General features: G+C 35.8%; 1 non-coding gene across 1 annotated transcript; it reads right to left on the bottom strand.

Annotated features, from left to right (window-relative positions):
• Positions 1-7091: 7091 nt before the first annotated feature.
• On the bottom strand, positions 7092-7164 carry TRNAV-CAC (transfer RNA valine (anticodon CAC)). The gene has a single exon. It is a non-coding gene; the product is annotated as a tRNA-Val (tRNA).
• Between the last annotated feature and the right edge of the window lie 6519 nt (positions 7165-13683).

Here is a 13683-nt window from a genome sequence, read left to right as displayed (position 1 = left end):
AAAAAATTTACCAGATGATGAATGTACCTTCTTTAATTGTTTGCTCAAAGATTACCAGTGACCTGTTAAAGTCCTTGGATTTATCAGCTTCCTCAGATTTCATTCTCCTTGATCTTGCTCTCATTCCAACTTAACCAGCTTCCCAATTGTGATACCTACTATGATACCTTCACCTCTGCTTTGCCTTCTGATTTTTTAGATAGATTCTTTTTTTCTGGCTACAGCTCTAATTCCTCCTTCCACCTTCTAAGTATGGGTCTTAATATAGTATTTCCCCATTGGTGATGTAACAAATTATCACGAACTTTGTGGCTTCAAAAACCACAAATCTAGTATCTTTTTTCTTTGGAGGTTAGACGTCTAACTTAGATCTTATAGGCTAAAATCAAGGTGTAAATAGAGCTGTGTCCATTCTGGAAGCTTTAAATGAAGAATCTATTTCCTTGCATTCTCCAGCATGTAAGACTTCCTGTGTACCTTCCCTTGTGGAGCCTTCCTCCATCTTCAAACTGCATCATTCCAACCTTTGCTCCTGTCATCACATCTCCTTTTTCTGATTTTGACCCTCATGGTTCCTTCTTATAAAGGCCCTTATGACCACATGGAACCCACCAGAATAATTGAAACTAACCTTGCTATTTCAAGATCCTTAACCACACATGCAAAGCCCTTTTTGCCATAGAAGGTAAATTTTCACAGATTCCTAGAATTAGGATGTAGGCAACTCTAGGAGCCATCATTCTGACTCTACCACTTAGGTTTCTACAGTGGGTTCTCAGCTGTATTTGATTTTTCAGTGTTAGGGGCACCCTTTGCCTCTTTTATTTTTTTTTTTCCTTTAATGTACATTGTCCTCCAGAAGCATGCCTGAATTCATAAAAGTTATTCTCTTGCATTTCAAACTCATTATCTGCAAAATGATTCAAATCTATGCTTGCTTCATTTCACTTGCACCTCAATTTAAGTTCATATTGCTTCTTAAATAAATTCCATTAAAAATATCCTGTGACCCTCGGTTTCATCATCTGGACTATCAGCATGCTGTGAAAGTAGTCTAAATTACCTTCCGCTGCTTCATGTTTTATACTTGTGTAAGACTCTTGAGAGTCCCTTGGACTGCAAGGAGATCCAACCAGTCCATTCTGAAGGAGATCAGCCCTGGGATTTCTTTGGAAGGAATGATGCTAAAGCTGAAACTCCAGTACTTTGGTCACCTCATGCGAAGAGTTGTCTCATTGGAAAAGACTCTGATGCTGGGAGGGATTGGGGGCAGGAGGAGAAGGGGACGACAGAGGATGAGATGGCTGGATGGCATCACCAACTCGATGGACGTGAGTCTGAGTGAACTCCGGGAGTTGGTGATGGACAGGGAGGCCTGGCGTGCTGTAATTCATGGGGTCGCAAAGAGTCGGATACGACTGAGCGACTGAACTGAACTGAGTATCCTATCCTCTCTAGGGGACAGAAAACTAATCATGCCCAAATTTATGTCTAAATCCCACCTCCTTGTTTTATGCAAAGAAAATACTCAGTAATAGCATTACCATGATCTTTTTTAAAAGTTACAGAGTCCAGGGCTGCACTGATTTAGAACATGTGGTGAAGGATTTAGTTGCCGGAAAACTGTGCCTAAATGAATGACTCCTGAATTTTTTACTGGAAGACTTTTTTTCTGGTCTTAGCAAACATCTTCTGACACAGACTCTGAATTATTTTTGAAATACTAAGCAATACTTCTTTGTGTATTCATTAATCACACCCAAATTGACTAAGAAGCACTCTGCCAAATATTAGGAAGGGTATGAAGATGTCTATGCTTCTCTAAGAAGTGAGTAGCTTCTATAAACTTCTGAAAGTAACATTAGAATCTGACTTTTCCAACTACCCAACTGTGGAACTCTAGCCTTTAACAGGCTTGTGAAACTCTTTTTAAAATTTTTTAAATTTATTTTTTAAAATATGAATTTATTTATTTTAATTGGAGGCTAATTACTTTATAATATTGTATTGGTTTTGCCATACATCAACATGAATCCACCACGGGTGTACACATGTTCCCCATCCTGCACCCCCCTTCCACCTCCCTCCCCATCCCATCCCTCTGGGTCATCCCAGTGCACCAGCCCTGAGTATCCTGTCTCATGCATCAAACCTGGACTGGCGATTCGTTTCATATATGATATTATACATGTTTCAATGCCATTCTCCCAAATCCTCCCATCCTCTCTCTGTCCCACAGAGTCTAAAAGACTGTTCTATACATCTGTGTCTTTTTTGCTGTCTCGCATACAGGGTTATCGTTACCATCTTTCTAAATTCCATATATATGCGTTAGTATACTGTATTGGTGTTTTTCTTTCTGGCTTACTTCACTTTGTATAATAGGCTCCAGTTTCATCCACCTCATTAGAACGGATTCAAATGTATTCTTTTTAATGGCTGAGTAATACTCCATTGTGTATATGTACCACAGCTTTCTTATCCATTCATCTGCTGATGGACATCTAGGTTGCTTCCATGTCCTGGCTATTATAAACAGTGCTGCGATGGACATTGGGGTACATGTGTCTCTTTCAATTCTGGTTTCCTCGGTGTGTATGCCTCTTGAAAGCAAATAACATAGTATCTGCCTGAACCCAGCTCCTTAATAGTTCTAAAAATGCTTTTGTGGGGCCAATGGGAATTTGACATTTGTCAGGATAGTTCTTTTAAAATGCCTCTTTTATTTGCTTATTAGAAATGAAGTTGCCATCAGGCAGTATGAGTGTTTCTATGCTGCTGGAGAAGGAGTACGCTACCCATATTCTTGGGCTTCCCTTGTCGCTCAGCTGGTAAAGAATCTGCTTGAAGTGCAGAAGACCTGGGTTTGATCCCTGGGTTGGGAAGATCCCCGGGAGAAGGGAAAGACTAACCACTCCAGTATTCTGGCTTGGAGAATTCCATGGACTGTATAGTCCATAGGGTCGCAAAGAGTCAGACACGACTGAGCAACTTTCACTTTCAGTTTCATGCTGCTGGAAGCTGGGCATGATCGTTAGGCGTTGCCTTTTATGAAGAATGGCACAAGAGTGTGGGAGCTGGCAGAGTTCTCTCTGAAGATCTTGGACACAGTGTTATCATCATGATGCTTTCAGTATTAATAGAAAGTTGAGAAAATTAACTGCCCCTTACACTTGAATATCTCTGTAAATTTCTGAATATGCTGTCTTTCTTGGTGATGATGACAGATATCTTTTCCCAAACTTCAAAATTACCTATGTCAGTTGCTTTTCCTTTACTGTTGAAGAGCAACATTTTATTTGTTACACTCAAGAGGCTAGGTTGTCATTGTAGTGCCATTTCATTTGAAAGCATACACCAGCATATTCTTGCTTGGAGAATCCCATGGACAGAGGGGCCTGTGTTGCAAAGAGTCAGACCAGCATAGGTAAGAATTTTTAATATTTGAATATATGATGTGTATTGAAATGAATAAGACCTCACATATTGCAATTGTACTTTTGAATAGCTATATTGGCTTTTGATATAAGCAGTGAATAATAACTGATTGTATTAGTATCTTGAATACACTAGCAAACTATGGGATGTTAAAGAATTTCTTATTTTCAAATAATTTGAATTTGTAAGACTCTGAATTGAGTGGCATATATTAATATCGAATGACATTTGAATTTCAACTTCCCTGAGTAGTGATACTATGTTCCATCATGAAAATATAAAAGTAGAGAAGTGCTGAGGGAGAAAGAATTTGCTTATTTATAGGCACAAATCACCAATATTAAACTATCATGAAAATCACCACTTAAATTTATTGGTTTAAAAGTTCTCCGTATGCTTAAGAATTTACAGTGTTCATAAAGCAGAATCTTATTTGATTTGCCAGATGCAAGAAAATACATTAGTTGTGTCCATTCTATTATTAAAGAAAATTCATATCGTTTTGTCTGTCTCAGTAGGGTGGATATATTTAACTTGAAAATTTCAGGCTAGTGAACTTAGAGGAAACTCTAAGACTAGTCATTGTTAGACTACGATGTGAACTTTTATCTCTATTTTCTCATGTAATTTAAAGGAATTTAATTTGTGAAAGATTTATTTATTGAACTGGTGTTACAGACCAATGTCTCCAGTATTAATGGGGCAGAAATATCCATGTGTATAATAGCAACCCATTTTCTTAAATTCCTAAACATGTTATCTAGAACCTGAAAGCATCACAGTTGTATGTATTAATATATGGGAAAATGTGTTGGCTTGTTATCCAGTAGTAGTCTAATCAAGACTAGATCAGACTAAGTTGAGCGTTCACTCATTATGAAATATCACAGATGGGATCAAAAATAGAATGTTTCCAAATAGCACATTTAATATGAAGTTAGGAAGAGATTTTGATATAGGCTCCAGAATAGGTTTTCTTCTGACTTGAGTAGCTTATTTTCTCATGCATACAAAAACCCCCAAGTGTCTTGATCTTTTTTCCTGAAATTTGAACAATTAAATTTTACCTTCACCTACAATAGCTTTGAAGAAGATTTTTATTATGTGGTAGCTATTTGTACATTTAATTAATTTTTCCTGTCATCAGTATTGAAAGTGTTTATTCATTTATTAGCACTTGCAGCAAAGATGAAGTTAAAGAAGTAATTAAGATGTGGGTTGTTTTGCTCTCCTACAAATATTGAATGTCATTAACATTTTAGTATCTTTTCTGTTAGCTTAATTAAGAGTTGAATTATATTAAGCAACACTTGTATATTTTTCAAAGTCTAAAAGTTTAATCTACCTGTAAAATGCATTTTTATTTTCCTGTACTGTCTCACATTGTTTTCTGTAATAACACCTTTGTTTGTAGCTTCTATTTGACACTAAAATTGGCAAAGGGCTCAAACGTTTCCAATGTTTATATATCTCATCAGTTCACTCTTCTGTTTTGGCTTGTGACTAGATCTTAAGATTGGTCTGTACATTTACTGATACTAATCATTTTGCCACTTTTAATTGCATCCTGGGCTTCCCTGGTGACTCAGCAGTAAAGAATCCATCTGCCAAGCAGGAGACACAGGTTTGATCCCTGGGTCAGGAAGATCCCCTGGAGGAGGAAATGGCAACCCACTCCAGTATTCCTACCTGGGAAATTCCACGGACAGAAGAGCTTGAGGGGCTATAGTCCATGGGGTTGCAAAAGAGTTGCACACGGCTTAGTGACTCAAAAACAACAACAAATTGCATCCTGGTTTCACTTTTCTAAATTGAGAAGTAGACTGAATTAGTCCCTGCAGCACCAGCCAAAGAGTTTACACAAAAAGGAGACCAGTCAAAGTTAGTGTTTAATGTAAGGAAATTAAAATGTGAGCTAAAACCTTTAAATAAGATACTAGTAAACGAACATCTGTCCTTATAAACATGAATTCCCATCACAGTGAAATATCTATCAAAATATTGCTGTTAATGGGTGTTCTTTTAGCTTTTTAATATAACCCTTTTTCAGCATAATAAAATGATTTAGCATATGAAAAGCCCATTTCCATGTGCTTATTTATCATTTGTGTATCTTCTTTCTGAAAAAATGTCTTTTAGAATTCTTTGCCCATTTTTTATTTGGGTTGGCTGGAAAGAATTGTTACAATACATTCTGATTAGAAGTCCCTTACCAGAAATCTGTTTTGCAAATATTTTCTCTCAATCTGTGTGTGAATTTTGCTTTGTTAATGGTGTTCATTGAAAAATACAAGGTTTTATTTTTGATGATACCCAGTTTATTTTTTTCTTTTGTTGTTCATGCTTTTTGTGTCATATGTAAGAAACCACTTTCTTGTCAAATATATTGATGATTTGCATCTGTACTTTCTAATTTTCTATAAGTTTTGTAGTTTCAGCTTTTACATTTACATTTGTTCCTGGGTATCCATGGGAAATCAGTCATAGGGGATCCACCCCCCTTTAGTGGATATCAAAATCCTCTGAAACTATAGTCCTTATATAAAATGGCATGGTGTTTGCATATAACTGGCATACCTCCCTTATACTTTGTCATTTCTAGATTAGTCAAAATACCTAATACAATGTTAAGTGCTATGTGAATAGCTGTAAATACAAGGTAAACACTATATGAATAGTTGCCAGTGTGGCAATTTTAAGCCTTGCCTTTTTAAACTTTTTGTAATTTTTTTGGAAATATTTTTGATCTTCAGTTGGTTGAATCCATGGATGCAGAAACTGCAGATACAGACAGTATGTCTCTGATACATTTACAGTTAACTTTGGTATGTGATATGAAGTAGGGATGCAGCTTCATTCTTTTGGTATAAATATTTAGTTGTCCTTGTGTCATTTGTTGAAAAGACTATTTTTTCCCCTCAATGAATTGTCTCTGTGCCCTTGTCAAAAATCATAAATCTGGGGATCTGTGTTAGGACTCTCCGTTTCATCCCATTGACCTGAATGTTCTTATGCTAGCATCACACTCTTCTTTCATTTTGTAGCTTTTCAGTAAGTTTTGAAATTGCAAAATATGAGTGCTCCAACTTTGTTCTTACCAGGATTATTTTCACTGTTTTTGCCTTGCATTTTCACATCAGTTTTAGGCACAACTTGTTAATTTCTGTCAAGTGGAAACCTAAGATTTTAATAGGGATGACTTTGAATCTGTAGAATAAATCACAAAGCATTGTCATCTTGACAATGTTAAGTCTTTTGATCCATTAACATGGGATATTTTTGCATTTATTTAGGTCTTTAAAATTTTTTTTCAACAAATATTTTGTAGTTTTCATTATGCAAGTCTTATACTTTCTTTGTGAAGTTTAATCCTAAGTGTTCTACTGTTTATGATGCTAATGTAAATGGGATTGCTTTTTAAAATTTCATTTTCAGATTGCTCATTGCAAGTGTATAGAATCAAATTGGTTGTTGTATATTGATCTTGAATCCTGTACCCTTGCTGAACTTGTTTAATATTTCCAAATAGTTTTTTTTTCTGTGTGTGAGGATATCTTAGGATTTTCTTTATATAGAAATCATGTCATCTACAAATGGTAGTACTTTTAAAAAAATTTATTAATTTTTTGACCATGCAGCTTGTGGGATCTTAGTTCCCCAACCAGGGATTGAACCCAGGCCCTCAACACTGTGAGTGTGGAGTCCTAACCACTGGACCACCAGAGAATTTCCAAATAGTGATAATTTTACTTACTCCTTTCAATTTTGGATGCTTTTATTTCATTATCTTGCCTAATTTTATTGACTAGAATCTATATTACAGTGTTGAGTAGAAACAGCGAGAGTGGAAATTCTTGTCCTGTTTCTGATGAAAGGGCAAGTTTCTATTTCTAGTTTTACTGTTTGCTGTGTTAACTCTGGGTTTCTTGTAGATGTCCTTTATTTGGTTGAACTGGGTCCTTCTATTCCTTAATTGTTGAATGTTTTTTATCATGAAGAGTATTGCAGTTTTTTGAAAATGTTTTTTCTTTATCAATTGAGATGGTCATGTGATTTTGGTCCTTAATGTATTAACATGTCTTATTGCAGTGATTAATTTTTGGATGTGAAGCTAGTCTTAATTTCCAGGGAAATATCCCACTTGGTAGTAGTGTATAATTTTTTATATGCTGCTGGATTTGATTTCCTGTTATTTTCTTGAGGGTGTTTACATCTATATTTATAAAGTGAGATTAACCAGTAAGGCCTTCCCTGGTGGCTCAGTGGTAAAGAATCTGCCTGCAATGCAGGAGACCCAAGTTCAATCCCTAGGTCGGGAAGATCCCCTGGAGAAGGGTATGGCAACCCACTCACATATTCTTGCCTGGAGAATCCCATGGGTAGAGAAGCCTTGAAGGCTGTAGTCCACAGGGTTACACAGAGTTTTACATGACTGAAGTGACTAAGCAGCAGCAGCAGCAGCATTAAACATTAAATTATGTTTACTGGGATTTCTTTGCCTGGTTTTGATATCAGGGTAATCAAGTATCATAATGAGATGGGAACTATCATACTCTTTTTTGGACTATTCCATTTTTTGGAATAGTCTTTGAAGTATTAATGTTAGTTGTTCATTAAATATATGGCAGAACTTACTGTAAAAGCAGGTGAGCCTGAGATTTTCTTTGCTGAAAGCTTTTAATTACTAATGTAATGCTTTTTAATAGGTCATTGAGATATTCAGTTTCTTCTTGAGTCTGTTGCAATAATTTTTGTCATACTGGAAATCTGAGCATTTCAATTATTTTCCATTATTTTGAAGTTGTTGTTTTTCAGTCACTGAGTCATGCCTGACTCTTTGCGACTCCATGGACTATAGCATGCCACGCTCCTCTGTCTTCCAGTATCTCCAGGAGTTTGCTCAAACTCATGTCCATTGAGTTAGTGATTCTAACCATCTCATCTGCTGCCCCCTTCTCCTTTTGCCTTCAATCTTTCCCAGCATCAGGGTCTTTTCCAATTAGTCAGTTCTTCCCATTTAGGTGGCCAAAGTACTGGAGTTTCAGCTTCAGCAGTAGGCCTTCCAATGATTATTCAGGATTGATTTCCTTTAAGATTGACTGAGTTCGGTCTCCTTGCTGTCCAAGGGACTCTCAAGAGTCTTCTCCAATACAACAATTCAAAAGCATCAGTTCTTCAGCACTCAGCCTTCTTTATAGTCCAACTCTCACATCTGAGACTACTGCAAAAACCATAGCTTTGACTGTTCTGACCTTTGTAAAGTAAAGTGATGTATTTGCTTTTTAATACACTGTTTAGGTTTGTCATAGCTTTTCTTCCTAGGAACAAGCATCTTTTTTAATTTCATGGCTGCAGCACTCATCCGTCTGCAGTGATTTTGGAGCCTAAGAAAATAGTCTGTCACTGCTTCCACTTTTTCCCCTTCTATTTGCCATGAGGTGATGGGACAGGATGCCATGAACTTGGTGTTTTAATGTTGGGTGTTAAGCTAGCTTTTTCACTCTTCTCTTTCACCCTCATCAAGAGGCTCTTTAATTGTTCTTCACATTCTGCCATTAGATTGATATCATTTGCATATCTGAGGTTGTTGATATTTCTCCCAGCAATCTTGATTCCAGCTTGTGATTCTTCCACCCTCTCATGATGTACCCTGCATAGAACTTAAATAAGCAAGGTGACAGTATATAGCCTTGACGTACTCCTTTCCCAATTTTGAACCATTCCCAATTTTGAACCAGTCCATTGTTTCATGTAAGGTTCTAACTATTATTTCTTGACTTGCATACAGGTTTCTCAAGAGACAGGTTAGGTGGCCTTGTTTTCCCATCTCTTTAAGAATTTTCCACAGTTTGTTGTGATCCACACAGTCAAAAGTTTTTGTGTAGTCAATGAAGCAGAAGTAGCTATTTTTCTGAAATTCCCTTGGTTTCTCTATGATCCAGCAGATGTTGGCAATCTGGTCTCTGGTTCCTCTGCCTTTTCTAAACAACTTGTACATCTGGTAGTTCTCAGTTCATGTACTACAGAAGCCTAGCTTGGAGGATTTTGAGGAGTATCTTCATCATAGTTGCTATTAGCATTGCAACTAGTATATTAAAACAATCTATCTTGGATTAATCTTAATTTTACTGTATATAGAACTGCTTTGATACAGCTGCTTTCTTCGCCACTCTTTGTGATATATATATATATATATATATATATATATATATATATATATATATAAATTAGTTGCTCAGTTGTGTCCAACTCTTTGCAACCCCATGGACTGTAGCCTGCCAGCCTACTCAGTCCATGGGATTCTCCAGATAAGAATGCTGGAGTGGGTTGCCATTCCCTTTTACAATGATCTTCCCAACCCAGGGATTGAACCCAGGTCTCCTGCACTATAGGCAGACTCTTTACCATCTGAGCCACCAGATATTTACCTCTTTTATACCATATGAGCCCATCAAGTCAGTTTTATAATTACTACTTTATGTGGTTTTCTTTTAAATGAGATGGGAGAAGAAAGTATTCCAAGCAAAACAGATTTAAACTATTCATTATATTTTCTTGTGTAGTTAATTGTAACGGGACTCTTTAATTCTTCTTGTTCATTTGAGTGATTGTATGGTCCTTTTATTTTAGCTGAAAAGATTTATTTTAGTATTTCTTCTTGGGCAGGTCTGCTCTTGACAATTTCTTTCAGTTTTTGTTCATCTGTGACTATCTTAATATTTCTTTTATTTTTGAAGCAGTGTTTTGCTGGATATAGAATCTTGATTGGTCTCTCTTTACTTTTAGTACCTTAATATTTTATCTTACCACCTTCTGGTCTCTGATTTCTAATGAATAGTCAGCTGTTAATCTTGTTGAAACTCCTTTGTGTTTTTCACTTGCTGTTTTTAAAATCCTCTCATTGTCCTTGAATTTTGGCAGTTTTACTGATGTGTCTAAGCATGGTTATCTTTGACCTTATTATCCTTAGAACTTGTTGAAAATAATGGGTATATAGATTAATGGTTTTCATCTACTTTGGAAGTTTTCAGCCATTATTTCTTCAAATATTCTACTGAGGTCTGTGCTTGGTCAGCTCATTTGCTATCTAGTGATCAGAAAGACTAAAATAATTGCCTTGAACCAGTAAGCTTCCCAACGTTTTCCTAGAAGTTCTGTGTGTGTATTGAAGTATACCTTAACACTTTGGCATTTGACATCTTTGCATGGGCCTTTACTCCTGGCTTGTGCAGAAACTTAAGGTCAGTCAGAGATGAGAGGTTTTGGTTCTTCAGGATCTCTTCTGGACGTGCACATAGTCCTGTACATACCTATGGCCCCGGAAATAGCTTTTCAAAGCTGCTGATGGTCATCTTATTCACTCCATTTTCCTTTTTGATGTTTTGGCTATATTCCTGTTTGACCCATCTGGTTTTACCACCTCAGGAAGATGAAATATGAAACACTTGCTGGTGATTAATTTTGCAAAAAGGTAAAACATTCTGAAGATAACACTTTCCTCACTGAGCAAGTTCTAAGTCAGGTCAAATAAAGAGAAGTCCTTGAATGAGGCTTTTTAAAGGGACAGCAAGACAGATCAAAAGTAATTGTCCTCTTGAGATGGAGCTTTGTGAAGTGTTCCCAATCCAGCCTTCCCCCTTCATAGGCTGTGAGGCTATTGGCTTGTTTCTTCAGGGTAACACAGAACTGTGAAGAGGGGGTAGTAGTAGAGTTAAAATGCTACAATGCCCACTGGTCTTACTAAGACTCAGTCTTCAGATTGTTGCCGGGTTTTGGTTAATTTCCAGAGGTCTGAAAAACTTGATTTTGACAATTTTCTCCAGTGTTCTTTTAGCTGTCACAAAGAAGTAGATTTTCAGTGGTCAATATTGCACCATTCTGCAGATGCTTCTCGTTTGAGCATCTCTATTTTATGATTCAGTGTTTTGAAAATTTTTTCATCACTTTAGACTTAATTTAAAAAATATCAAATTAATTAGTGCTTTCAGTTAAAAATAAAATTAGTACATTAGGGTGTATTTGACATACTGTTAAAAGTCTAGGATTTAATTAATTGAAGTATTATACTTCCTGATTATTTCCTTTACTTAGTACATTTTAACATAAAGATTTAACAATTCGTCTAAATGTTCTTTTCAAAATCCTGTTCAGATAGTTGGCCATGAAAACTATTTCTAAAATTAAACATCTGTTGTCATTCAGTAAGAATGAACTAGAAATAGGAGTTCTGAAAAAAAAATCATTTAGTTTCTTCTGAACTTGAGAAGGGCCTAGTATAGGTCAGAAATATTTTGAAAAACATAATTTTATGACAATGAACTGTAGTGAGTTACATTTACTTAGAAGTGAAATAACCTAATTTATTTTTCTTATACTCTATTTTAGGGAACTAAAATCATTTTAAAGCCTTATAATTTTATTTTTTAATTCACAATAGCTTGCAGAATATGCCTTTAGGTCAATACTAATTCAGTGTAATTTCAAACACTTATATTCACTGTATATTGAGATGTATTTAAGTTCTTCACAATATTCATAGTAGTTTCAAAATTTTAAAGATTTACCTGCATTCTGTAGAGTTCATCTAATACATTTAACTTAATAAGTGATAACAGATTGACATAAAAAGTCATTGATATTGTCCCCTGATTCTTCTAGTACACAATCAATGAAGGAAGCATGCCCTGTTAAAAATCTCTTCATGTTGATATATGGCAAAACCAATACAATATTGTAAAGTTAAAAAAGAAAAGAAAAGAAAAAAATCTCTTGATGACATTTATATAATAAAAATGGGATTAAGAAAATTTTTGTATTTGTGGGTTCAAATACTATTTTATAACTTAAAAATGCATTTCTGTTACTATTAAGTTGATGTCTTCAGGAAAGTGCCGCAACTGTTTAATGTATCACTTTTTAAATTCTTGTATTGAGATGAAATTTTCTTCTTATGAATTGTGTGTCTTTAAGTATCAGTAAGTGACTTTTTTTAGTTTTAATGTGTAACTCAGGCGGAGAAGCCTGGTAGGCTGCAGTCCATGGGGTTGCTGAGGGTCAGACACGACTGAGCAACTTCACTTTCACTTTTCATTTGCATGCATTGGAGAAGGAAATGGCAACCCACTCCAGTGTTCTTGCCTGGAGAATCCCAGGGACAGGGGAGCCTGGTGGGCTGCCGTCTGTGGGGTCGCACAGAGTCGGACACGACTGAAGCGACTTAGCAGCAGCATACCTTAATCAATAATTACATTTCTATCAGTCCATATCTTTCCCTCATGCCCCTTACAGCCAATTCCTACATATCAAATGTAACCTGTTTCTGATTTCTGTTACTATCAATTAATTTTGACTGTTATTGAGCTTCATATAAATACAGTCATTCAGTAGATAATCTCTTGTGTCTGGTTCCTTTTGGTCAATATAATGTTTTTGAAATTGATCCTTGCTGTTTTGTATGTTGGTATGCATGTATGTATGTATTTATGTATGACATTTTCCTACATAAATACATAGCTATTTTGTATTCATTCTCTTGGAAGGGAAGATTTGGATTTGTTTCATGTTTCAGAGTATTATAAACAAAGTCCTGGCTATGATTTCTCAAAAGGGTCATGACATAGCAATAAAAAGCATACTTATAATTATGTAAAAATTTGTTAAATCTGTGTTTATATAATAAAACATACATATTTGCTATACTTCTAAAAGAATAACACTAATAATGGCCGTTAACACTTGTTTGAGTGTTAACTTGTGCTAGATCCTTTCCTAATTATTGTACACATTGTATGTCATTTACTTCAATGCTACAAAGTAGACAGATTATGATTATTTTCACTGCAGATTTTATAGTATAAGTAAAATACTAAGATCACACACTTTGTGAGTGGCCAAGTAGGGATTTTATTTCTACTTCTTGCATTGTCAAGCATTACCTATGCCTGCTGCTTCCTTGTAGCTAATATTTTTGAATTCTGTTACGCACAAAACACCAGTGGGATGTATTCACACACACCCCCGAACCACAGTGTGGACAGAGTCTATATACGATTAGCTGAATACACTGTGTAGAGGTCACTTCCTCCTCAGGATTATTTGAGGCAGAAGCCACAATCTGTTGAGAGGCACAAACTAGTCAACAGATGTGAACAGTTTGACTTCCAAAGTGTTTAAAATTTATATTTGTTGCCAACATTTAAAAATCAGAATATCACTCATTAAATTCTTGATTTCTGAAATATTTCA

The sequence above is a fragment of the Bubalus kerabau genome, chromosome X (assembly GCF_029407905.1).
Source record: "Bubalus kerabau isolate K-KA32 ecotype Philippines breed swamp buffalo chromosome X, PCC_UOA_SB_1v2, whole genome shotgun sequence".
Classification (NCBI taxonomy): Eukaryota; Metazoa; Chordata; class Mammalia; order Artiodactyla; family Bovidae; genus Bubalus; species Bubalus kerabau.
The sequence above is the reverse complement of the archived record's forward strand: the minus strand, read 5'-3'. Positions and strand labels throughout refer to the sequence as shown.